This window comes from Rhipicephalus microplus, chromosome X, assembly GCF_043290135.1.
Source record: "Rhipicephalus microplus isolate Deutch F79 chromosome X, USDA_Rmic, whole genome shotgun sequence".
NCBI lineage: Eukaryota > Metazoa > Arthropoda > Arachnida > Ixodida > Ixodidae > Rhipicephalus > Rhipicephalus microplus.
The window spans coordinates 243,448,713-243,474,395 of record NC_134710.1 but is presented as its reverse complement, the minus strand read 5'-3'; the positions used below and the strand labels follow the sequence as shown (position 1 = coordinate 243,474,395).

At 46.1% G+C, this 25,683-nt stretch overlaps 1 protein-coding gene and 1 long non-coding RNA gene across 10 annotated transcripts in view; one reads left to right on the top strand and one right to left on the bottom strand.

Moving 5' to 3' along the window:
* The window catches only part of LOC142776040 (uncharacterized), a 204,974-nt gene that overhangs the window by 30,780 nt on the left and 148,511 nt on the right, over nucleotides 1-25,683 (top strand). The window lies entirely within an intron of this gene.
* The window catches only part of Baldspot (elongation of very long chain fatty acids protein baldspot), a 148,425-nt gene that overhangs the window by 11,175 nt on the left and 111,567 nt on the right, over nucleotides 1-25,683 (bottom strand). The window contains exon 1 of one of the 9 annotated variants that reach the window (XM_037414175.2): nucleotides 16,578-16,950. The exons of 7 other annotated variants lie outside the window; for them this stretch is intronic. The gene's annotated coding sequence lies outside the window, so the exon portion shown is untranslated. Of the gene's footprint in view, nucleotides 1-16,577; nucleotides 16,951-25,683 lie in introns of those variants that run through there. One more of the 9 variants, XM_037414180.2, reaches the window with a different exon arrangement.

Sequence of the window (25,683 nt, the reverse complement as noted above, 5' to 3'; positions counted from 1 at the left end):
CGAAGTAGCGCGTGATGGATTTCGCCGCAATCGCTGAGAAGTTTGCCAGACGATTAGCGCACCGGCACTAGTAGAGGTACAAGCTTTAATTATGCTCTGACTATGCACACTGGGCAAAAAGATTGAACGAAATAAAGCTTCGCAGCTACGTAAGGACAGCCCTAGAATATGCGAACAGGTTTCTGAACAGGAAGCATCGATCAAACATGCGCAGAACTGGCGTCAATATTGACTCAAATCACGTATGCCGCGTATTGTTACGCGAGATACGGGAGTTCTCGCGTACCAACGCGGCCTCTAGAAAAGAGAAGCAAAATTTTAAGAAAACGACATTACGCCACCAGAACTCTAAGTCTCTCGTAATAAAATTCGTAGGAGCACTGGAATAACGGCTATACACTTGAATGCGATTCTGTCACGGCTCACTAACGAGGAGAGCTTGCACCGCTCTCCTAATTAGTGATAAAATACACTCTAAACGCGCCAACGTAGGTAAAAGGGACCCGACAAAACTCCTGAATCATTTTTCGACGTTGCCGTGATGCTTGTGAACGACGTGAAGTGGCTGTGCTCATTTACTTTATTTTTTTTCTTTCGAATACATGTAATACAATGGCATGTATAGCATTCCAAGGACTCGATCATGCCGCCATGTGTGTTGTACTGTGCAATGCGCCACGTGGGTTAACATTGTAACGCGCAGCACTGAAAGTCTTCAGTGAGTGACGTAAAGTATCAACAATGAATTTAAGAGAGACAATATATAAGTGATCGCAGGGCTCCCCTTTTGGGGGGGGGGGTAGGGGGGGGCAAACGTTTTTGCCTCTTCCTATTAGTCATAGTATATGGCATAATTTGTTCCCCCCCCCTCCCCACATCCCCCGTGCGCCCGCTTATGGCATTATCAACGCTAACTAGGGGAGGAAAATGACAGAACGGCGCAGTGGAACAGGAGAAATATGCGCTCCTTTACAACGCAGTTACATCATTTTTCGTGAGCCCAACAACAAATCTCGTTCGCGAGTCATGCAGGAAAGCGTAAACTTGCGTATAGTCCATGAAGTTCGGTCACATTTTGACGCCTAACGAAGCGAATATACGATGCCGTTGCCCGTCGACCAAGAATGTGCGCGTCGTATACTGTGTGTACGTCAACGTGTCCGACAAGCACGGCGCGGGAATCCAACACTCCTTCCCTGTTTTTAGCCTCAAAGTGCAAGGCATGCACTCTCTCCGATCGGCACAAATAATAAAACATACAATGGACGACGGCGGTTCTGAACCTATAGCAAAGAACAGGCCATTCACAAAGGCGCGGAAGAACACGAGTTTTCGTCACTCCACTCTACTTTAGTGCCAGTAAACCAAAGTAAAATTCGAGAGAGACCGAGGAAGAAAGCCCCGAGCGTGAAAAGATTCCCTCCATCTGCGACAAGGAAGTGAATGGACTGTCATCAGCATTTGAGGCATCCTCATTCAGTTCTGACAAAGATGCGTTGGAAGCCTAATTCTACCACGACTCCCCTACCATTAATTGCCTCGCGGTTGCGTATACGACGTTCTGACGCCTAATACGAAGCGGCTATCGGGCGAGCATTGGCGTGATAACGTCACTAGCCGGCCGTTAGCGGTGCACCCGTATACGCGCAAGACTAACGGCGTCCTTGGCCGCGGTTTCAAAATGCTTTTTTATAGGATATAAGCATTGCGCGATTCAGACATCATCAACGGAGCCACACAGATGATCGTTTACACTGGACCAAACGTAATCTTTTTGTGCATTTAGCGCGGCCTCCGTAAGTTTCCTTGTCTCGCTTCTTTTTCAACCAATCAAAAGGGATGAGCTATAGATTTCATGCAACGTAATGGGCGCATTATTCACGCATGCGTGGTGCAAAACGTCTGCGCGTGGTGCATGTCATAGCCTGTGCACCACGCATGCCTTTCTACTTTTCTTTTCCTCTGCTCAAACAACGTTGCTACGTAATCCGCCCACCAGTGCGTCATCGGCGGCGCACCGGGAGCCCGGTTTCGCTTTGTCTCTTCAGCGAATCAAACTGCAGGCCGGCGCTGCGTCGATCGAGACAGAAACGGGACGCGCACCTTCACGTATATAGGCAGTTTAACGTAGCAATTTCTTTTTTTCTTTTTCGACAACGTACGCCTCTCAGGCAACGCGGTGCAAACGAGGAAACATTCCACTTTTTTCTATCCTTCTTCAACCGTCAAATACGTCGCTAGGCCGTACAAGTATAACCAATGTTGGCCGGTACGTGCGATGGCAGAAAATAGCCGCGATGGCGTGACCTTAACCCTTTCAGGCAAGCAAAATAACATGATGGCATTCGTGCTTTCCAGAGAACGGCAAACTCAGTATACGTGGAACTGCTTACTGACTCTTGATACACTATACGCATTGAGCCACCAATATAAGCATCTTAAACGAAAATTATCTTGTATTTCTCACTATATACGCACTTGATGCCTGTAAGCGACACGGAGAAGACCTTGCGAAACGTAAACTGCGATGACAGTAGAGGCTTGCGTTGAAGTTACAAATAATACGAAACCTTACAGAAGAACAAAGATAAGGCGTGTCTTCACGAGCACAAGAATTAATACGGCTAATGAACATTTTTATTAACTGAATTTCGGTTGTTAAGATGGTTATGGTTGCACTTTGCACTATCTCTACTTTAGCCTTAATTACGACACACTCGAATCGACGCATTACGAATGTGTTAGTATGTCCCTGTTCCCGCCTGCGCAGACAGTTGTTCAGAACAAATCGAAGACGCTTGATCAGAGACGACCCTCCACGCTCCAAAAAAAAAAAATAAGAATATTTAGAAACTCAGAAGAACATCCGACGTTTCAAAGTGCTCGTGAACAGTATGGTGATGATCGAGCGCTGAAGCTAACGCTTGCATGACGACTCCAACTTTTGCACAGATCAAGAGCATAGCGACGCAAGGACAGTGGAACGCGTGTTTGTAGTGAGGCAGCCTGCCCTAAATAAGCCCGTGTGCCGAAATAAAGAAACTGACGGCAACCTAGCGAATGCAGTTCACGTATAAATCCAATGAGTTCTCTAACGCAGCCAGATTTTCAAGATATACAGCAAAAAACTTCGAGCTCTTGCAGCCTACTCTTTCTTTTTGTGGGAAGGGGGGGGGGGGGGCTCAGTTTCATTAGGGTCGTGGGAAGCATTTCTTCGTGGCGTTGAAGAATCGTCGTAGTACTTACAGGATCTGCTTATTATAGTCGCTACGCTTTCCCCGAGGACAACGTCAGAGCAAAATGGGTCGATACCACACCATAGGTATAATGAGCGTATTGCGGGTCACGTGTTTCGAGTATCCGCTCCTAAGACACACGTAATCTTGGCCATGCGAAATGCAAGATGTGAATGCTACGAGCTGAAAGTGAGGACTCGCCATCACAGGAAATTTCCTCCTTGTTTTCTGACTGCCAGCCGCTCCCATATACCTAAGCTTTAAGCTTGTGAACAGAACTACTTCATTTGTCTTCTCTCAAAAAACAAATACGAAAAACTTCCGCCGGTTATCTTCTGAATCCGTGTACCATAGACGGGTGCTACATCTCCATGGTTCAAGCTATTCAGTTATATTTACCAGGTAGCGATTGGCTAAGGGGCTTGAAAGCGAAGAAGTGTGATAAACACGAACGGGTAATATGTAAACAGTAGCGCTGTACGTGACGGGACTTCTACAATGAGCATACTGTCGCGCAAGAGTGCTCGAGGCGCGCGACTCAACAGCATATTCATAAAGTAGGCTGTCATTGCGAACAACAAGGAAAACCTAAGCGCCTGGGCGTTCGTTTACCGGGTGTGAAGGATCCAGAATGCGCCTTCAAGGAAGACGCTCAAAGACTGCTTATAAGCCATCTTGATGGCGGAGAACATCAAGTCCCATTAGGAGACTCTCTGTCATCGTTCAATGAAAAAAAAAACTACAAGCAAAACACCCGACGCTTTGACAACATTAGCAAGCTGCAGATACAAGGTGCGCGCTCTTGGTATACCAGCCGTATACACAAAATCACAAAGAGCATACAAGGAAACGCTCGCCACGCGGCACACGTTGCAAGCACTCAGTCATATTTGAAACTGACCGGCACGTATTTTGACTAAACACAAAACAGGCGAAAATGTGGCGCCAGAAGCCCGTATGTACTCGTATCATGTAACCCCAGTAATGGTTGCACCGCGGGTGAACTTTGTCGGCCAACTGAAGAGGCAACATATATATATATATATATATATATATATATATATATATATATATATATATATATATATATATAGTGAGTGGGAGTAATAATTCAATGGGCCAGTTAGTCTTCGTGAAGGTATGCGATATGGCACAACGGGAGCGTTGTCAACAAGGATAAATATATTTTTCCTTGTTGACAACGCTCATATCCCATATATATATATATATATATATATATATATATATATATATATATATATATATATATATATATATATATATATATATATATATGTACCACGCATGCCTATCTACTTTTTTTCCCCTCTGCTAAAGCAACGTTGCTACGTAATCCGCCCACCAGTGCGTCATCGGCGGCGCACCGGGAGCCCGGTTTCACTTATAATCAAAATATATATATATATATATATATATATATATATATATATATATATATATATCGCTATATATATATATATATATATATATATATATATATATATATATATATATATATATATATATATATATATCGCCGCCAATGCGATGCAACTAAAGCGGGAACACAGGTAAAAACTCTCTAAACCTTTTACCTCCCCCTGCATAAGTATGTCAATTTTACTGGTCACATTTTTAATTATTTCTAATAAAAAGCAATACTAGAATAAGGTTTACATGTGTGCGACACTAAACGAAAATGACCTGAAATAACCTCATAAACTGGGTAAACCATTTGTCCTCTAGCGCACTACCTCTCCTGGGTTTTTTTTTACCACCTTCTATCGAGGTAAAAATTTACTCTCGTGCTAACTGAGTTTTTGAACGTAGGGAGAGTAGTAATTATTTACCCCAGTGAGGTTTTGAGCGAGTATAGAGAGAGTAAATTTTTTCTGCCTTCACAAGGTTTTTGAGGTGATTTCTGGGAGTTATTTCTGGTGGTAAAAAATAAAAATTGACGGGTGCATTCGCCCAGAGTCAACTAATTTATTAAATAGCAGAATTGAATGAATTTATTAAAGGCAGAATTGGTGAAACATAGATTTACATACAGACAAACACGCACACACAACGAATGCAGAATAATGCATCACTCGAACAGACTGCACGCGTTGCTCAACTACACTTTGACAATCCGGTATATATAGGCACGACTTTTTGACCGACTCTGTAGGACCGGTAGGAGAGCTCTTTTTTTGCATTTATTAACAACAACGGTTGAAGATGGAAGCGTAAACTTAAGGTGGGCTGCAGGGAACTAAAAGTCACACCGACCTTTTATTATAAATCTACCCAATCTCATCTTTTTGAGTATCTAATAATTACTTGGCACACCGGGCTCATGGCTCCACGCGTGTTAGCACTGCTGATGCACAAGTCCATAAAATATGCCTAAGTACGCACAAACCATGCTAGCTCAATGATTTTCATTGAGCGACGGTGCACAAACACAGTATCAGCACGTATTCATCACAACGGGCGTAGAGGAGCGGTGCACGCCTGCACACAAGCTTCTTATCGACGGCGTACTAGGCCTTTTCGAGGAGAACGGCTATCCGATGAAACACAGCTGGCGATCACAGAACACATATCCTGTGCAAATTTCGTCGTCATTTCAGACACAAATGAACACGTGACCGCTATCTTACGGGGACGGGGCGGTGTATGCATAATTCCAACGAAAGACCACCGTCTGGGTTTTCTTCGTGCTCACCGGCAGCCGCTTGCTGGTTCCGTCTGCCTCGTATCGGCTTCGCGCTACATGTTTGAGAACAGTTGGTGCATGAGGTGGGAAATTCGGGCAGCACTTTACTCACGGAGACATCGCCTACTGTGGAACAAAATATATGCGATGCTTCTTTCACCTGCCCCGGCGACACACTCCCACTGGTCACTGGCGGCCGCGGCTCGGTGCCGACGACAGAGTGAAGCATTTCGCTTATTGCTTCTCCAGTAGGCAAGCACGGACGATGACACCAGATTGATTTTGTTACCACTGGCAGATATTCGCGATTCGGCTCGGAAGCGAGATATCCGCGACGTGCAGGTTCGGAGGCGCTCGGAAGAGCACTGTCGTTTGACGATGTAGGAAACACGTGAGATCCATCAGCCCAACCAGACACACAGATACCGAGCTTCTTGCACCGTCTGTCTCCAAGGCACCACCGCCAAGCAAAAGCCAACAATTTGAGAAAATATGCAGGACAACTTTCCACAGCAGGTTTTCTTTTTTTTTTCTTCTTTTGAGATCCCCCTGTCTTTTTTTTCTTTTTCGTTCACAGACTGCTGTTCTCGCTTGTTGTGCTTATGCTGCCCCCAGTTCCAGTGAAAGTAGCTGACTCGAGGTCCTGAGGCACGTCGATGCCAAAAAAAAAAAAAAAAATCTGTGGTCTTCGCGTACCTTTAGGATTCACTGAGAGCGTAACGATGGGGGTATGGGGCAAAAGCCACCGAAGCAGCTGCACCTTGCAGTCACGTGGTAATAAACTCTGAAACGCAGGGTAAAAATCACGTGACAGAAAACTCCCTACGAGGTAAAACTGGATTTTGACATCCTTTTACTACTTGCCTGAGAGGTGGTGGTAAAACTATGTCATGTACCATCTTTTACTCCTACACGAGGTAGTAATTTTAAACGCAAGAGAGTTTTCAGAGGTCATGAGCCGCAAAAACCCCAAACTCGGATAGTTTTTGCTTACAGTGTATATACGAGACCAGAAAATTCGCGAATCCACCTTTATACCACAAAAGAGTGTCGGTTTTGGCTAGTTGGTATCCTCCGTCACGGTGGTTATAGCGCAAAGAATAAGTAACAGGGACGACGTTGCCTTTCGCCATCAGTTCATTTATTCTCCTGGCCTTCGTTTTGCGTGAATACTTTACAGTGTTGTTGAGTTTGACATCTGCTTAGTACTGTTACGTTTTGCCTTGACACGTGCTCGTGTTTATCTTAACCCCCGTTATGAGTAAATCTTCGTCTCTTCGTAGCAAGCTTTACTCAAAGATAGCGCCTGTATTTGTGTGACCTCGTCCGTGAGGCTAATTCTTCGCGGTATGACCTTCAAGCTTAAATACACCACCATCTCGTGCAATAATGAAGGTAACGATAAACTCACATGCTTGCTTAGATTAGAATATGATTAGATCTGTTGATAAGTTGTGCGCGCTCTATTTTGCATCGACAAGGTTCCGCGCCTAATCTGCGCCCATTTTTTCCGCCTTGCTTCTTGCTCGCACGTACAAAATTCAAGGAGAAGCGTCCGCTAAGGTGGACTCGACCATCGCGATCCTTCGATACATATATTTCCGGCACGATGCTGGGATCGACAACAGCCTACTTGTTGCTGCGCCAAAGAGCTTCAGCAACGAACGTTATCGATAGCAAGGTGCACGTTTGTTTGCAGAGTATAGCAGCAGCCGCAGCTCTGGCGTTGCAGGCCGCTATGCAGGCAGCTTGCGCATATTTCTTTTTCTTGTGTGTGTGTGTGTGGGGGGGGGGGGGGGGCAAGAGACAACGCGATTGTAATACAGTACATCCTTACTGAGCCATTCGGACGACGGTTCGTCAAAAAATGTGATATGCTTCTATTCTAAGATTTGTCGAATTTAGAGACGAAGAAAAACGCTCGAAGAAGTGTATAATATACGGTATATTCCGAAGATACACATTATGATATAAATTTCGTGTAGTTGTTTTTCACATGAATCTACTCGCCTTCTACGCATTTATCTGGAGTCTATTCCTAGAGAAGCTATTTATATTTTCGCTACTGTGAAGGAGTCATTTCGCTTACTTCAAGGCAAAGACACGATGTGTACCGATTCTTCAGTAAAGCTAACTACTGCGCCTACACAACATAAACGGCACAGCTTCATACGCAGACCCGCCGCGTAAAGCTAGATCATGACAAAGGTACAAAAATTAGTGCCCGTGTTTTTATGCCATAATTACGTTTCTAGACTCTTTGATGAGCACATAAAAGCGCTTCAGCGGTGCATACGTGACAATGGTGCCGACGACACCTTTACAGAGCCGGTATACTCGGCGCTCTCAATGCCGACAGAAGCCAATGTTTGATCTCGCCCTGTTTACTTCAGCAGCGAAAACCTAGAAGACGATTCAGAGATCAAACGCACCCCTCACCCCCAACCATCTATTTGACGCGCAAGTTGTATCTGTGCGGCTGCGTGTATGCATAAGCTTTGAGGGACGTCAAAGCTGCGTGCCGCACGCGAGGGGCGTCTAGGCGTATGGCCAGCGGTGTATGACAGCGCGCCGTTTGCACAGTGCTCCTTGAGGCAGCTGTAAGGACCGTACAAACAAGGAGCACGCGCAGAAAGGCAACGCAAGAGGAAGGAAAATGGCTGACGTCAGCGGGCAGTCAAGCTCTCGTGGAGTCGCGACAGAGACGACAAGAGAGGGAAGAAGCGAAGCCAGCGGGCGAGAAAGTTGCGCGCGAGTGCGTGCGCGCGTGCGAAAATTTCCCAGGACCTTCTTTTGTCCCTGCGCTGGCCTAGCGTAGAGGACCACTGGCAGCGGCTCCTCGCATGCTCTCGACGGAGGAAATGGCGGGCGACTCGCTTTTTCGGCCATTTCTCGTTCCCTTCCCACGCAACAGCGTGCTGGCGGCGAGCCTGCCTCGCTCGCAACACGGCGTGTTTCCCACGAGTCCGATCACGCGCAGCGACGAGGAAAAACGCCCAGCAGTGAGCGGATGACGACGTCTTCGCGAGCCCCGTTGTTTCCGTCGCGTGCTGCTCAACACTTGGGCCGGCAAAAAAGGGACCCCGGGCGTCGCGTGACGATAGCCAATGGTCGCCTGGGCAACGCCTTCGGGCAACCGTTCACTACTCCCCTCCCCCACCGTTCCCCGCTTCCGGTCAGCAATGAAGAGCTGCGAAGGTGCAAAGTGTAGCGCTTGACCCGCTAACACGCTCACTATTGTATTGTAACAGAAGGTGTCGACGTACGGTTTCAAAAGACAGAGAGGGCCAGACATGTGCTGGTGCTGCATGTGTGTTTTGAGTTCGTGAACTCTAGTCACTGAACAGCATATCACAAAAACAAATCTAGGACACCTAATTAAACAATGGCAAAAGAAAAAAAAAGGAAGCAAGCGATGGAGTGAATTAGGTCGCCAAGACACTTGACGCTGGGCTTGAAAAGAAACTATGTATTATAGCCATAAATAAAATGAAACCTGAAATGAACAAAACTGGGATCACGCCCAAGCACGCACGGGAGCACAAATGCACATGTAAAGGTTTACGAAGAAAAAAAAAAACAGCTCATTAAGAGGAACACCACGTTGGAGGTCTCCGAAGTCAGTCCTATGTTTCTTTAACGGGCACTCTAATACAGCTGAGTAGGCTGGTATCATCTGTTTCCTCCCAGTAGGCTGGTATCGAATTGGTGACCTCAAGCCCAGCAGCGTAACGCCATGAAAACTGCGCTACCTTGCGCACACTACTATATAATATGCAGTGCCACACGCGCAATGGTTTCCCAATACAGGTATTCCTGATGCAACAATGTGCTGTCGCCTTCAGAGCTAGTTACTGAAAGTTGCGGCCGTGTATATTCATCGCTTGTCCTACACACTGACAGAGGCAGAACACTGGAATTATTCAGTATAGCGACAGACAGGCCGTGTCGGTCCAATATAAATTCAAAGCACATTTATAATACTACCTTTAAACTAGGCATCTATGTACGGTCTTCCTAAAAGGTCTCCGGGCTGATAGATGCCTTCAGCAGATACTGTTAGACTGTGGCGAGCTCTCGAGGTTTCTATGGCACCCTTGATACTCGGACACCTAAAGTGATGATTACAAGAGTTATTATAATAATAACAGGCAGTTAAAGTTACCACGTCTCAATACAGCATCATTTAGTCACCTAGACGATCGTGAAGCCACGGAGCGCGAACACGAACCCGATAATTAACCTGACGAGACGGCTGGTCAGGCCGAAATCCGGTCATCGGGTTCACGTAAACGCTGGTGCATTGTGACCTTGAGCTTTGGTACATCTATATTGAGTGAATTGCGAACAGGATGGCTTAACTCACTTGATCCGCGTGTAAACGCACTCTTGGTAAGCCTGCCTTCGCTGCTCACGTAGAGCATGCGGAAACCAAGATAAATACAAACTCGAAGTAAGTCGAGTTAGAAGTGGGGCTGGGGCAGACCGATAGGACCACGTTTTCGAGAGCTTCGCTATAGGCGGTTCGAGGGAGTATGCCCTACCCACTATGAACTCAACAACGAGATTTAGGCCCGGCGAGTTGAGGAGATGTGCTAGTTCGTGTAGATGTAACTTGAAAATGTGCTTTCTTTTTCTTTCCGATTTTATTAAGAGCGTCGACGATGCGCCGGCACACCACTTTTTCTGTTACGTTTGCTGGGCAACATAGTCATGACATTTTGACAGGCTCAAATCTCGCACAGTGACAGCTAAGATTTTTATTCTTGACTGTGGCTCTCGATATACGCCACGTAGTTCTTGTACTCGACTGCTGACCCTCAGGTCGCGGTATCAAATCCCAGCCGTGGCCAACGCATTTTCGATGGAGTCGAAAATGCTTGATTTCGGTGCACGCTAAAACACACCACATGTTCGAAATTTCCCGAGCTTTCCACTACGGCGCCTCTGATAATCTTATCAAGGTTTTGAGACGCTAACTCCCCCCCCCCCCCCATTATGGTATTATTATGGGGCCCTCGACATAGAGGCCACGTTCCCATTCATACAAGCAGATATCGAGCGCCTCGCCAGACATTAGGCTACCTCGATAAAGTGGGCCTGTCAATATTAAGTTTCCCCCTGTGTATCTAGAGACCACTCAGCTTTGCACAGGTAAACGCCCGGTCATGAGACAGAGGACTCTCCCTTTACTGCCACGCACGGAAAGCAGGCAAGGTTCACATCCGTTGGAAAAGCACCCCGAAAGAAAAGAAAATTCCGCGAGCTGCAGGGTCCTCGAGAGCGTGATACGGGCGCCGGGACTGCTGGCGAATGCAAAGACTGGCAACGGTAGAGATATACGCACGAGAGGAGGTTGCACTTTCGCGATATGAAGACCACCCCATACTCATCGTTCCACCCGCGCGGCCGAGGGGAATCGTTCGTGCGCCAAAAGCTAACTGTACGCACATGTCATGTCTGTGCACGAGGACACGTGGCCTTGAGGGCACCATGCAACCTACGTAAGCACACGCTCTGCCAAACCGAAGCTAAACTTGAGGCTCTCAGCCATAGCAAAAGCAACACCGTACAGTGCCGAACTGCCGATCACTGCCAACCTACCTCCTATTAATTACAACCCATCGTTAGACAACCAGCATTATCTGGTAACCTCGTCTTCAGCACGCAGGAGAGCAGCCTTTCATTTGAAAGTCCAGCTCCTCATGATTCTGGTTTGACACCTGTCACTTTGATAATTGATTGATATGTGGGATTTAACGTCCCAAAACCATGCTATGATTATGAGAGACGCCGTAGTGGAGGGCTCCGGAAATTTTGACCACCTGGGGTGTCACTTTGATAATTCGCACGTACTTAGTTTCGTTTCGTGTAACGGACGGCTACGCTGTGCAGTTAAACAGAGACGAAGATGCGATAGAGAGGGCGAGATGAGATACGTAGCGCTGTTCAATAGTTTGAGCACGCAGCACGCATGTAAAGTCAACGTTCACCAACTCGCCAACACCGACACACGTAAGAGTCCGATGTACGACAACAACTTTACTGGTGAAAGAGAGTGCCTCTCACAAGTAAAACTGTTATGGTGCACAAGGGAGTGGGAATCACAAACTTGTTACATTAATCTATCAACACTACAGAGTAAGTGCACGCGCGTGTGTGTATGTGTGCGCGCGTGCGTGTACGTATCAGACAGTGAGAGAGAGAAAGAAGAAGAAACACAAAGGCGGGGATATTAACTATAGACCAAGTCCAGTTCGCGCTGATCACTTATGAGACCCCGAGATATTTTCTTCGGGAAAAGGCCGATCATGAAATCTGCAAAAGGCACGCTGGAGAGTCTGGCGATGTTGGTCAAATGGGGCACAGTAGCCCAAAAGGTGATCGATATAGAGTTGATAAACTTCTACGCTGACCGAGGACCTACACTGCATCGTAGCGCAGCGTCGAGAAATGTTTGTTGGCAGCTGCAGCTGTAATAATGCATCAAGGCCCCGCCGCGGTGGTCTAGTGGCTAAGGTACTCGGCTGCTGACCCGCACGTCGCGGGTTCGAATCCCGGCTGCGGCGGCTGCATTTCCGATGGAGGCGGAAATGTTGTAGGCCCGTGTGCTCAGATTTGGGTGCACGTTAAAGAACCCCAGGTGGTCTAAATTTCCGGAGCCCTCCACTACGGCGTCTCTCATAATCATATGGTGGTTTTGGGACGTTAAATCCCACGTATCAATCAATAAATAATGCATCAAGGCCGTAAAAGCGATGGTTCGATTTCAGAGGATAACTCCCGTGAGCTTGCGTGGCGCTATGCGCCATGTCGCGCAGTTTTCTAGCAGCGTCTACTTACATATATATTACAAGCTATGTGGACTCTACAGCGAAGTGACCTCGGGTAGCGTCATCGGCGATGTGGTTGCTACTGACACCACAATGTTTCGGCACCAATTGTAAAATAATACCATGTGTTCTATTAGCGGAACAATAAAAATTCTTATAGGGCTATGCCCTGAATTCGCCAGCGTCACCGTAATGATGTGCAGCCAGCGTTTCCTTAGGAGTATGTTAATAAGCACACGCTATGCAGTGAACGACGAAGGAAAAGAAGGCGGCGACTATCGGTGTAACTACATTCGTGAACAATGTGAGAGAGAACACTGAAATGACGTGTAAAGGTCATAGCGACTAAACGCAGCAGGCAAGGCCAAAAGCATTCCTAACACCTAAACGCCTAAGTGGAAAGGTATCCTTTGTAATTCAGTATACATCACATTTATCAAGGTACGTTAGAAGTAATCCTTGATCGAACATGAATTCGGCATCTCAGATTGGTCACGACTGCACGTATAATTAATTACCCACGTGCACCTGCAGCGCGTCCCGACGACTTGGGGATTCAGTAATAAACAATCGCCGTTCAAATAACCTACCCAGAAGGTACCACAAGTTACAATTCAAAAAGTCTTAAAGAAGGGCAGTAAAACAGGGTTGCCTGATTCGCTGCGCTAACACACACCGATGCTGCCACAATGACCCATCTTTGCATACAAAAGTTGACGGTCGCTTCTGGAGAATGATTGCTTATCGCAGAACTGTCTCATTTGGGTTTTATGGCGACAAAGATATCGAAGGTATTGAGCAGGATCAGTTGCTGCTGAAGCGTTGATAGGATAGTCGGACCTTTATCGCGCGTATATACGTTCGGCACGCGCTTACACAACGAAGGCGTGCGTTCGGGCAGCGCGATTTTTACGAGCAAACCTCCTACTCAAAATAGCTGCAACCTCTGTAATGGTTTTGTTCATGTGCATAAGCATGCGTAAACAGGAATTGTAAAACGCTGTATAGAAAATCTTCATCTGGGAGAAAAAAAAACTAAAAAACAGTAGTTTAGCACAAAATATAACCATCCGAGATAGCAGTTTGTTTCAAGCCTGGCCTCCACGCTCTGCAAAACGCTTGTTTTAAGGTATTTACGTTTGATGACCGGCTATGTAGGCATCAGTTCTGTGGGCTTTCGTGTAACTAAAAAAAGTACTTATATCTCACCGCAATATTACTCAACTCAGTAATTTTTGTATTATTTCGTGACTATGTTAGCTAGCTTTCCTCGCCCCTTACATGTTTCACTTTACTTTGAAGAACAATAAAGCCAAATAACGCAACCCGAAATAACAGACACGTCCCGAGTCAAACACCACAACGGGCAAGTTTGCTTCTTGCTGGGATCGACTTACGCAAAAGTAGCAAAATAACAACGTGAGCATATTATGTCGGCCGCTTCTGCTTAAACGACAAATTCTAAGCGACTCAGTGAAGACCTCCACGCTCCCGAAGCCGCATACGCTGCGGTAAGGCAGAAAGAAAAGCCGTGATACAGATGTAATCGACTCAAGTGCGAGTACGAAACGCGCGGTAGCGGAACAGTTCACACCAGCGCGCCCGATCGGTTCATTTTTTTTTTTACTACGCGGTTCAGATAACGTCGCAAAACTTCCTTGTTCCCTCGTGAGCCAAGGAGAGGTCAAAATGCGGCCCAAGACCTTGGCGCGCCTCCCAAGGCCTCCGAGGACGCCAGGGAAAGCCCAGAGAGCGACATCATTGAGTCGTAGCTGACGAAAAGATAGTTTGTCGATCAGAAAGGGGAAAAAAAAAAGAAGAGTTGCGACAAATTAGTCGCGAAACAAGCCGACAGTTGATTGTGATAAGATTTTTCCGCGTAACACCCGTTTACGGTTTGAGTTACTTGGCCCCGATGGTTTATTCTTTGAGGTGAATGGACTGTGTCCATACGGGTTTGTTTACGATTAAGTGACTGGTTTATCCCAGCTTAATGAAGCCACTTTGCCAGCGAAGGCTGCGAAATCTCAGCAACCCGAAAAGAAGCACCGCGTTTACACACAGACATTATCGGAAAGATCTTACGAGGACTTGCGAGCCGTATCTTAGTATGCAAATAGAGACACTAAGATAAGATTTTATGGCACGCTACGCCTGTGTACCAGAGGTCAGTAATCCGGGAATCTTGGGAGATAGGTCAACCAAATCAGTAACACCTTACCGAACAATGTCAGAATTTCTCTTGAACGGTCGCGGGTAAATGTATGGAGACCACCGCTTCGGACTACAGCTGGGGTTCCGAACACGCGGCCAGCGAAACTTCTCTAGCGGACCGGCCCGCACGTGAATGTCTTCGTGGCACATTCTTTTCTTAGATAGCGTGTTCACGAGCAGCACAGACGTAACTATAGTCGGAAACATTTTTTTTTTTTTGCGAGTCATACGGGTCAAACATATCCTATAAGTCATTCTAGAAACATATAAGTCATTCTGGAAACATATCTATATAAGTCATTCTGGAAATCACCATGAATATGTTTCTCGACATCTGGCGCCTAGTACCCTTCAAAAATGACTCACATAAGAGATGCCAGATGTCGAGAAACATATCCATGCTGATTTCCAGAATGACTTATCCCTGGAATGCGGACGCCGATTCTGAAATATCGGGTTTCTGTTACGCAGATATGTTTAAACAAGTGACTGTATGGAGTGACTCACGAAAAAAAAAAGGTTGTCACGTCTGTGTAGCTCGTGAAAATGCTTATTAAGAAAATAAATATGGGACGAAGACAAGTCATATACGGGCCGGGCCACTAGAGAAAGGTGAGCCAGCCAGCCACGTGTTTGGGATGACCCTTGCTCAGTGCTATCACACGCACACACACCAGCATTGTTCCCTAACTGCAAAGAACTGCGGAATCTCTTTCTCTTAGGGATAAGTTATGCTAACACCAAATCCGCATTAGCTCCGCGCTGTGACACCGGAGTGCATGCGCACTTGGTACCAGCAAGACAAAGCGTTGCACAAAAATAAAAGCATGAATATTGCAGTGACAAAGAAAGGGCTGCACATTAGGCTGGGTTTTCACTCTGAACAAATGTAGCAATCACAGTGTCGCTCTCCGCATCAGCTGGTTGCGCTGAATATCTTCAGCGGTGATCCTGAACACACCTTCTCGAATCAACTATTTCCTACATGTTTACGGACAAAACCTCAATACCATGATGTAAAGAAATAGGCGAATCGACTAGCGTGTTTGATTGATTGTTTTGGGACGTTACACCCCACGTATCAATTAGCGTGTTTGGTTGAAAGAGGTTCGACAATTACCTGTAGAAAAGGACAGCTAATGACCAAGCAGGCAGCAGCAGTCACGTTCCTCTGTACGATCGCAGCACTTTTCTATTACATTGTCTGGAATCATATTTAGAGCTTGTTATTGAACTAAAAAAAATGTAGTACAACATAGCGTCAATCCAGCAGCGGAGATCAAGTCAACCTCGGCATTTGTGTCTTAAGCAAGAATACGATGTAAAAAGTTCCATATGATGGATATTAACGCGGAACGCGGCAAATACTCGGGCACTATCCAGCCAGCTCAGGTAGATGCACACGCGCTAGTGTGTTCCAGTTGGTGCTTCCGTACAGCCTTAAGAGCGAACCGCGTAAACGCACGGCCACACAGCGTCGAACACTGGACTATCTATCCATCCGCAGAAGTTCGGGCGCGCGCTCAGCGAATGCCCATGGCGCGCCCAGGAATGCACCGGTGCACAGTGAAGGTCAGGAACACCACTTACGACAATAAGAAGGACGGTGTGGCGGCAACGGGTCGTCCGATGAGGTTGTCTGCCGGCGGCAGACCGATGCAGCCGCGTCAGGATAAACTGGAGTACCCCGATCGAGTCTGTCAAACACGCCGCCCGTCACGGATCCACAGGTGTGCGCGCACGCCAGAGGCGGAGTGTCCGAGTCGGATCGTAAACGCACGCTGATCAATCGGCCGCGTGGTCCGATGAGGAGGGGGGCCACCGACGGCGGCGCGAGGGCTGCGCATGGCGTGAGCCGGCTCCGCAGCTGACGTCACAGCCGACTGATACCCCGCTCTCAAACATACGCCCTCACCGCTGCACTCCTCACAGTGCTCCCGTACTCTTCGGTACGTGTCGCACACCCTCTCCTTCCGCGCCGTCAAAAGGTGGAGATCAAGCAGGGGGTGAGGGGAGCACTGGACGATCACGCTTTTCACATTCGTCTTCTTTCGTTTTGTCTGTGTCCAGCACCGATTAGAGAAACGTGCTGCGTTCGCAAGCGTTTCTTTCTCCAGAACAAGCAATCGAGAAAGCAGCGAGGAGCGGTTGCAGAAAAAAATCCCATGTTTTTGTCTTAGTTGCCATTTTTAGCCGTTTTTTCGCGGCCATTTGCTGGGAATGAAGTTCCGCAGCCGTAGCGCCAAGTTTAGCTCAAAGTGGGCGGCCCTACCGGCATGTTTACACGCTATATGCGTAAACGACGGAGATCGAGCAACTTTTAAAGCCCGTAATTAAATATAGGGCTTTCCATGCTGACACCGTGATACGATTATAACACTTTGAAGAGGCGCGAGCGCAAAAATAACTTTTACTAGCCAAAGTTGTTTACCATGCACCTAAACTTATGTCTATGAGCGTTCTTTTTTTAATTTCCTTTCGCCCCTTACCAAAATGTCAGGAATCAAACCCGCACCCTAGTAGTTGCACGATGTCACCGACATTAAGCCACCACTGTCCGTCCGCTACACGCTATGGGTCACTTGACGTGCCGCGCTTGAAACCAGCTCACACTAGTTAAGCACGCCTAACTGAAGCTATTACTAGAGTAAGCATCTGCCAATTCGTAATTTTGCTGGACAGAAGTTTTTAATTGCTGTACGGTTATTTACTGCGAGGGTAAAACTTATTCTACGTTGCATAAGATGTTGCGGTCAATGTAAGCGACACCAATGGATGAAATAAATATAAGCTGCATGAGAACGAAGCGTCCATGTCCAATGATCCTTAGCTTGCTTACCGTCTATCGCACCACGTGTTGAGATGCGCTAGCCATTTTGTTTTAAACAACACAACCTTTACAGTGTGGTGTCATCAGCAGTCATCATCATCAGCCTGACTGATCCCACTGCAGGGCAAAAGCATCTCCCATTTTCCACTAATAAACCCAGTCTTGTGGTTTCTGCTTCCACCTGCAGACGTTCTAATCTCATCTGCCCATATAACTTTCTCTCTCCCCCTCGCCAGTTTCCCTTCTCTGGGAATCTAGTCAGTTACCCTTGATGACCAGCGGTTTTCCTGCCTACGAGCTACGTTCCCGGCCCATGTCGATTTCTTCTTCTTGATTTCAATTATGATATCCTTAACCCCGGTTTACTCTCTGACCCTCTCTGCTCTCTTCTTGTCTCTTAAGGTTATGTTGATCATTTTCCTCTCAATCATTCGTTGCGTCATCCTCAATTTAAGCTGAATCCTCTTTGTAAGCCTCCAGGTTTCTGCTCCGACGGTAAGTACCGGGAAGATGCAGCTGTTGTATATCTTCCTCTTGAGGGATAGTGGTGATCTACCAGTCATGATTTCAGAATGCTTGCCGAATGTGCTCCATCCCGTCCTTATTCTTCTAGTTACTTCAATCTCGTGGTGCGGCTCCACCGTTACTACCTGTCCTCAGTAGACAGCCTCTTTTATAACTTTAAGTGCAGCGCTGTGCTCTTACGAAGTTATTGAACATTACTCTAGTTTTCTGTAGACTAATTTTAAGTCCCACCTTTCTGCTCTCCTTGATTAATTGTCAAACTGGCAAGGGGGAGGGGGAGAATCAGCAGTGTAATAAACACTCAGTTTTTTCGTGTGTTACGTTCTCAAAACAATACGTTCTATAGGTCAAAAGGAACAAACGAAGAAAAGAAGAAAGAGCCGTCGATGAGTACCACGCATACCAAGTAGGAGGGTGCGTCACGAAACACTGACAATAGCCCTTCCTGCAAGCGCAGCGCAGTCAGACGGAGCACGCGCGAAACACTTGCTTGCTGCTACTTTATGGACAACCTTATCATGCGCGGGCTTGCCGATCGCGACACAAGGGCAAATAAGTGCTGCTCTGCGCGATAACGTCACGATAACGTCGGCAACACAAGGTGAGGCATTTACGGAAAATTCATTTAAGGGAGACCAAAGTGAGACATTCAATCACTTTAAACGGGTGCATCATTAGTTCGTAAATCTATTGCCACTCATTTCACTATAATAGATTATTTACTAGAAGAGCAAATAAATGTCAAAGCTTAACTTGTAAATTTCACACTGAAACTTTCGCGCGTCAATGTCAATGTGATGTCACAATTTTTCGAAATCTTTTTTGCTCTTTTTACACATCAGTTAAGTGGTGCCTTCCAAAACATGCTGTCTTATGACAGCGGGTTCCTCAGGACACGTCGTGAATTAAGTTTACCGATAAAGGCTTAAAAATGCCCCAGGAGACGCTGTAAAAACCTATAACATCACGGCTATATGGTGGAGGAATTTCAAGGTATACCGCTGCCCTCAGTTTTTTTTTTTTTTTTTCGTGTTTTCTCGTTTACCAAACGTCTCGCAGCGAGAGTGGTGTAAACCGTATTAGGAAATTGTGACATACTAATGCGAAAAAAATAGTTTTTCTTTTTTTCCCCTTCAGTGTGCCTTTAAATGAATGAAGCAGTTTTTATGGCCAAGAAAAGAGACGTTCCGGCATCCGTAATGTCACAGTGTAACGCTCGAGGTTGCGTACCAGCTTTTTCCTCTTAGACATGCATTCAATGTCGAAGGGGTCAAAGCACACCCAGTCAAATTACCACAGATGGCGTTGCGCGGGTTGCGACGCCATCCTTCTTTGCACCGCTGTAATGCAAATTAAGAAAAATATTTACAGCAACCATCCACCATGATTACACGGTAGACGGTTTTTGTTCGCTCGAACGGATCTTTTAGGAAAGTAACATGGCCCCGTATATAAAGCTATACGGTCTGCCGAGTATATACAGGGTAACAGTGATTCGGCTTCGCCATCAGCTGCTTTCGCTATTCGAATGGCTGTAGTGACAGGATCAAGAATCACGAAGAGCTCTGTTTTTTTGCCATTTTAGGTTAGCGATTTTAGTGCAAGTATTCCGTTTTTATTTTTTTATTTTTTTTCGTGCGTGCGAATGTTTCAGCACGCTTATATTCGACAAATTAAGTCACTATAGTTTTCACGTCAATTGTTGGCGAGTCATTTGACCGAGTCAACAAGTTAATACTAGTCGATAAATTAGAACGCTATGGTTTTAGAGGAACGGCTTTGCAACTATAATTAAAAGCTATTTAAACTCCCGCCAATAATACGTGGTACTAGACAAACATAAATCCAGAACGATGCTCATTGAGTCCGGAGTTTCGCAGGGAAGCATATAGGGCCCAATAGTTTTCCTTTTTTACATCAACGACATCGTACGAAATCAAGATTAATGACAGTCTCATATATGCACATGACTGTTCAGCCCTAGTAGAAGAAAAAAATATGAACAAAATAATACCTAAAGCTACGACGTTTTGCCAGGAACTGTACGTGTGGTGCAAAAAACAATAGACTGAACCTAAATGAACCCAAAACGAAATGTTCCCTGTTTCACCCACAGGGATCTGTATAAATCTGGGCACATAACAATAGGTCTTTACCAAATCACCATTGAAAAATCTGTTGAATTACTCGAAGTCATCTTTATGGAGTACATATCCTGAAACGAACACATAAAAAAAACTTACTGACGAAAGTAAGTAAAGCTACTGGTGTGCTTAATCGTTGTCGCTATATCCTTCCGGCTAATGTGAAACAGACATTAAACCACGCTTTGCTGAACTCCCACGTGTACTACTGCACGTCAGTGTGGGGAAACACCACACTTACAGGCCTGCACAAACTAACAATATTTGAGAAAAAAAGCACTATAGTGTCTGTCGAAAACATCCCGTTCTTGAAACGCACTGATCCACTTTTTCGTGAATACAGAATACGAATAAAATCGACACCTACAAATTACTAATAATGTACAAAAGTGCTCAACTTGGCAAACTGGACAAGTTTTTAAACAAAGTAAGCTTACAATCGCGTTGTACCCCTTTAGGTACAAACGACCATGTGAAATTACTTTCTCTCGCACACGTTATGGTACAGAGAGAGTTAAACATAGAATGCCACTTACATTAAACGCATACCACGCACGAGAATTAGATATATTAACACTAAAAAAAAGAAATACTTGGTCTCTGCGTGGAAACAAAAAAAAAAGAACTCTGCACCCGAAATAAATTTTTTGTTATTCACTTGAAGGGACACTAGAAGCAACTATTAGGTCGGCGTTGACTGTCTCGCAGTGTTACTTTTGTGCAAAAAATATCACTTATTTGTAGTCCGCCTCAGGTTAGCGCAAATTACCCGCCTCACTGAAGCGGACCCACTCACGTCACTGTTGCCGTGCACAACGTTGCCCGGCTTTACTGCGCTAGTAGCAGCAGACCAAAAGCAGTGGGAGCCACGGCAGCAACAACGGCCATCCCACCATTGGCTCCGAAATTGAAGACGTATTTTGGTTCAACTAGGGCTCTCTAAATAGCATCACCTGCCCAGTTTGACCACACGAAAATTAAATCTTTGAACCACTTGTGCCATTCCCTGTTAGTAACGTCCGGCGGATCTTTTTTTCCCATTAATCAAACAAAAACGATCAATCAGCGTTTTATTGCGTCTCTTTGATGCACGGAAGGTTCTTTATTTGGTGCAGCTAGATCGATTACTAGTGATTAGTTGTAGGCGGTTCGTCTGATGTCATCGGAATCATTTTGAGAATTTCCTACTGCGGCGCATGTATTCTTGTGCATTTACCTTAATTTCTCGGTACGTAGACATTGCTGTTGATAATATTGTCGTTTTAGATGTTGTCGTACATTGAGATTTCACTATGACGTAAATTGTTATTTAACTTTAGTCAGACAACCGGCGAAATGTGTAAAGAAGCCGTGTCACGGACCGCGAGCGCGCTGCTGTAGTGCTGCTATAGGCTTTCTTTACAACGCGGAAAAAATAACAGCGCTAGACGTATCGTACAGGAAACAATTCAGTCGGTGGTTTCTGAAAGAGCTCTACATCTCAGTGTTCATATTTTGGGTTTCCAGCCGATAAATTTTTAAATGGGTAATTAAGAATTATTACTTAATTAGTGTGGGGAGAAACAAAAATAGTCTGAGTACCTACAGGCTAGCGCAAGTAGCACGCGTTTGGTTCAATTCGCCACTGAAGTGTCTTTCATTTTCAAATACTTGGCTCAAGTTATGTGGGACACCCTGTACGTGGCGCTAGCAAAACAGTGAGAGCACCAAAGGCGCACTGCGAAGTGGCAGGCCTTGATGCTGTAGGGAAATCGTAATATATGGGCAAAACACTGACAATAGAAGACTGCGGTTTTGCCACTACACGATTTCTATCGGTAACTGGATCACAGCGGCCTTGAAAGCGACAACTCACCGTTAGTGAGTGCCTTATATACACAAAAGCAGAATCACTATTCGCACACAGTCGGTGCGAACACGTGTGGGGAATGTGTCCGCGATGAGGGGTGGTCTCGCCAAGCGCTCCACTGCATCTAAACCTCACAGGAGCCACAAAGCTCGTAAGCGACAGCATTTACGCATCAAAAAGAGCTATAATCAAACTCGGGAGTATCTCGCAGCCAATCGTACACAGTGAAATGTTATAGCGGTTATCATTCGTAACCGCGATGACGTCTACGAATATGACAAAATCGTACAATGCTGACTGTCCCAAACCACATGCTTCATGAAGAAATCGCGCTTGCTGTATACTTGCTCTGCGCTTTGACAGTTAGAAGGAAAAAGTGCAATCAGCCATTGCTTCAGTATAATCTCATATCGCACTGGGGGCAAATCCTGGTGGGTTTTGTGTCTATAATTTAGATCAGCGCTTGGTCATCGTATCTGAAGGCCTGTAAGTTTTCAACACTGATAAGCCTACAGATACGACGCCGAACCATTAATTTTTTTTCTGGGAAAGGGGGATCTGTATGTCAAAGCACGATATAGTTACAAGGCACGACAATGTCAAACTCCAAATCGATTTCGACTGCCAAAGAAGGCTTGACGCGCGCCTAAACCAAGTATTGATGGGTTCACAAGGATAGCCTGGACTTTTTGGTTTTGGCATGTACACGGGTGAAAGCACGAAGGACAAGTATATATACAGGAGGCTTAACACAAACCAGTGTGTGTCAAGCCTCTTTTATGTCTCTGTCTTGTGCGACTTCATGGTGTTTACTATTCTATGGGCGTTTTCCCACTTCACCCCCATCAAAATTCGTCCGCCCGGGCCAGGAATCAAACCAGAGTTTGCACGATTAAGCTGCTGAGCGCAACGTCCAAGTTGCTAAGCTACTACGGCGGGTAACGCCTGCTGAGCCGTTTAGTTGGTTCTATTTCAGCCTAACAGTAAGCGTCACAGAATTAACGACGCTGACGCGTCAGCGATGTTGAACGCTCTAAAAGAGTACTTATTCACAGGATCCCTACTTTAACCCGATCTAGTACTTGTGACGTTGACGGGCAAATACCACCTATGCCAGCTATATAGTCTAGTGGCTAAGGTACTCGGCTGCTGACCCGCAGGTCGCGGGATCGAATCCCGGCTGCGGCGGCTGCATTTTCGGTGGAGGCGAAAATGCTGTAGGCTCATGTGCTCAGATTTGGGTATACGTTAAAGAACCCCAGGTGGTGAAAATTTCGCGGAACCCTCCACTACAACGTCTCTCATAATCAAATGGTGGTCTTTGGACGTTAAATCCCACACATAAATAAATAAATAAATAAATAAATAAATAAATAAATAAATAAATAAATAAAAACACTCAAAGGCGCGTTCGCCTTCTCACATTGGCCAGCAAGATCCATTGCCGAACTCGTGCAAACGCAGCTTGTAACCACAGACTCCAAATCATTCGTTGCATCAAGGTGGCATGTTCGCAGGAAGTGGCAAGATGTAGAGTATTCACCGAGTAAACAACGTGTCACGGATTAACACATCCTGGGGGAAATTCACCGTTCCCGTTGCCTGAGGAATCCTGCAGCTTTGCATCTGGTGCAACAAGCTGATGAAGGCGTTTGGCAAAGAAAGCGAGCCGCGCCACAGCACCCCACCCTTTGCATCGGATCCTTAGCACATCAATATCTCCACCACTAACAGCCACACACGAAAACATGTGATGTAGAAAGATATTTGCTACGGAAGTTGCAATAATGCAGTTAAGCAAGGGAGCACCACCAATGCTTTACAAAACCCCTCAATGCTCAGAAGTGCCGGCTTGACTGGGCATGACAAGGGCAACTGACGGAGTAAATATCCCGACTCCTAAAGACATCTATTAACCAATGTTTCACAGCTTCTTGTGTCAGCTACAGAGGCGCAGTGGCACAGAACCAGACGATGGTGAGGCAAGACACTTTCGCCGACGGCAAGCACGACACAAACTATAGCGTCTGCAACTTACGATTGGAGCGCACAGCAGCGCGCAAGACGAAACCCGAGACAGCCACCACGTACAGAACACTTGTATTTATGTATAGGCACTCTTGGAGAATTAACAGCGAAAGAAACGGCCACCGAAAAATGGTCTTGTTGACTCTTTCCTTGAAAGTGGTTGCATGTATAAACGCTGTCGTTTTTGCGGATCTTGATTGATTGATATAGGGGGTTTAACGTCCCAAAACCACCATATGATTATGAGAGACGCCGTAGTAGAGGGCTTCGGAAATTTCGACCACCTGGGGTTCTTTAACGTGCACCCAAATCTGAGTACACGGGCCTACAACATTTCCGCCTCCATCGGAAATGCAGCCGCCGCAGCCGGGATTCGATCCCACGACATGCGGGTTAGCAGCCGAGTACCATAGCCACTACACCACCGCGGCGGCGCGTTTTTGCGGATCTTAATAATGCCTTCGAGCAAGTCGTCGTATTCAAACTGTTGTTCCAAGAGAAACGATTGGCGCGTTTAGAGAAAACTGTCGTTGATAGGCATGCGTCACAATACTGACCGAAGAAGTGCTTCCAAGTTCGGTCACCTTCTCTCTCTTATCGTAGTGCTCCGAAAATAAAATGCCAGCATGTTCAACTCTCCACAACTATAGAAACCGAATTAATACTGCTGCGCACTTTGGAATGCAATAAGTTTACACTAAGGAGCCACAGTTCCTGCGAGACAAAATGCGCCGCATATAGTGAGAGACGCGCATTAAATTACCGTTACATTCTCAGTCAATTGCAATTTTGCTACCACCCTTGCACTGCTACACGTGGTGCAGCAGTGCATCCACGATCGGCGCACATTTCGCCGATCGACGTACCCATTGATGAAGTCAAATTGTTGGCGATCTACGACGTCATCACTTGCTTGGAGAAAGTCACGCAGGTTTTTGGACGCGGCTCGCGAGTCTCGTCTCGCGAAGGGAAGCGCGAACATAATTAAGGTTTTCGTCTTAAAATGAACGAACAAGGCGGTCAGACATGAACGAAAAGGCGAAGAGACATGAGCTTACATGTGTACGACAGCACTGCATCAACGCTCGTGGGGCACGCGCAAAACGAACAATAAATGAGCGCTTTTTTTTTGCTTTTCGCTGACATAGTGGCCGACATGGCCGAAACCTTACCCGCGATCTCAGCAGCGCAATGACGCTGCGCTAGCGCGGACGTCTCGACTCGGAAGAGCCGCTTTCTGACAAAAGCGGATATGGCAACTATACGTTTTATAACCTTCGTACCACCTTTTAATTCGAGAATGAAAATCGGGTTCAGTTC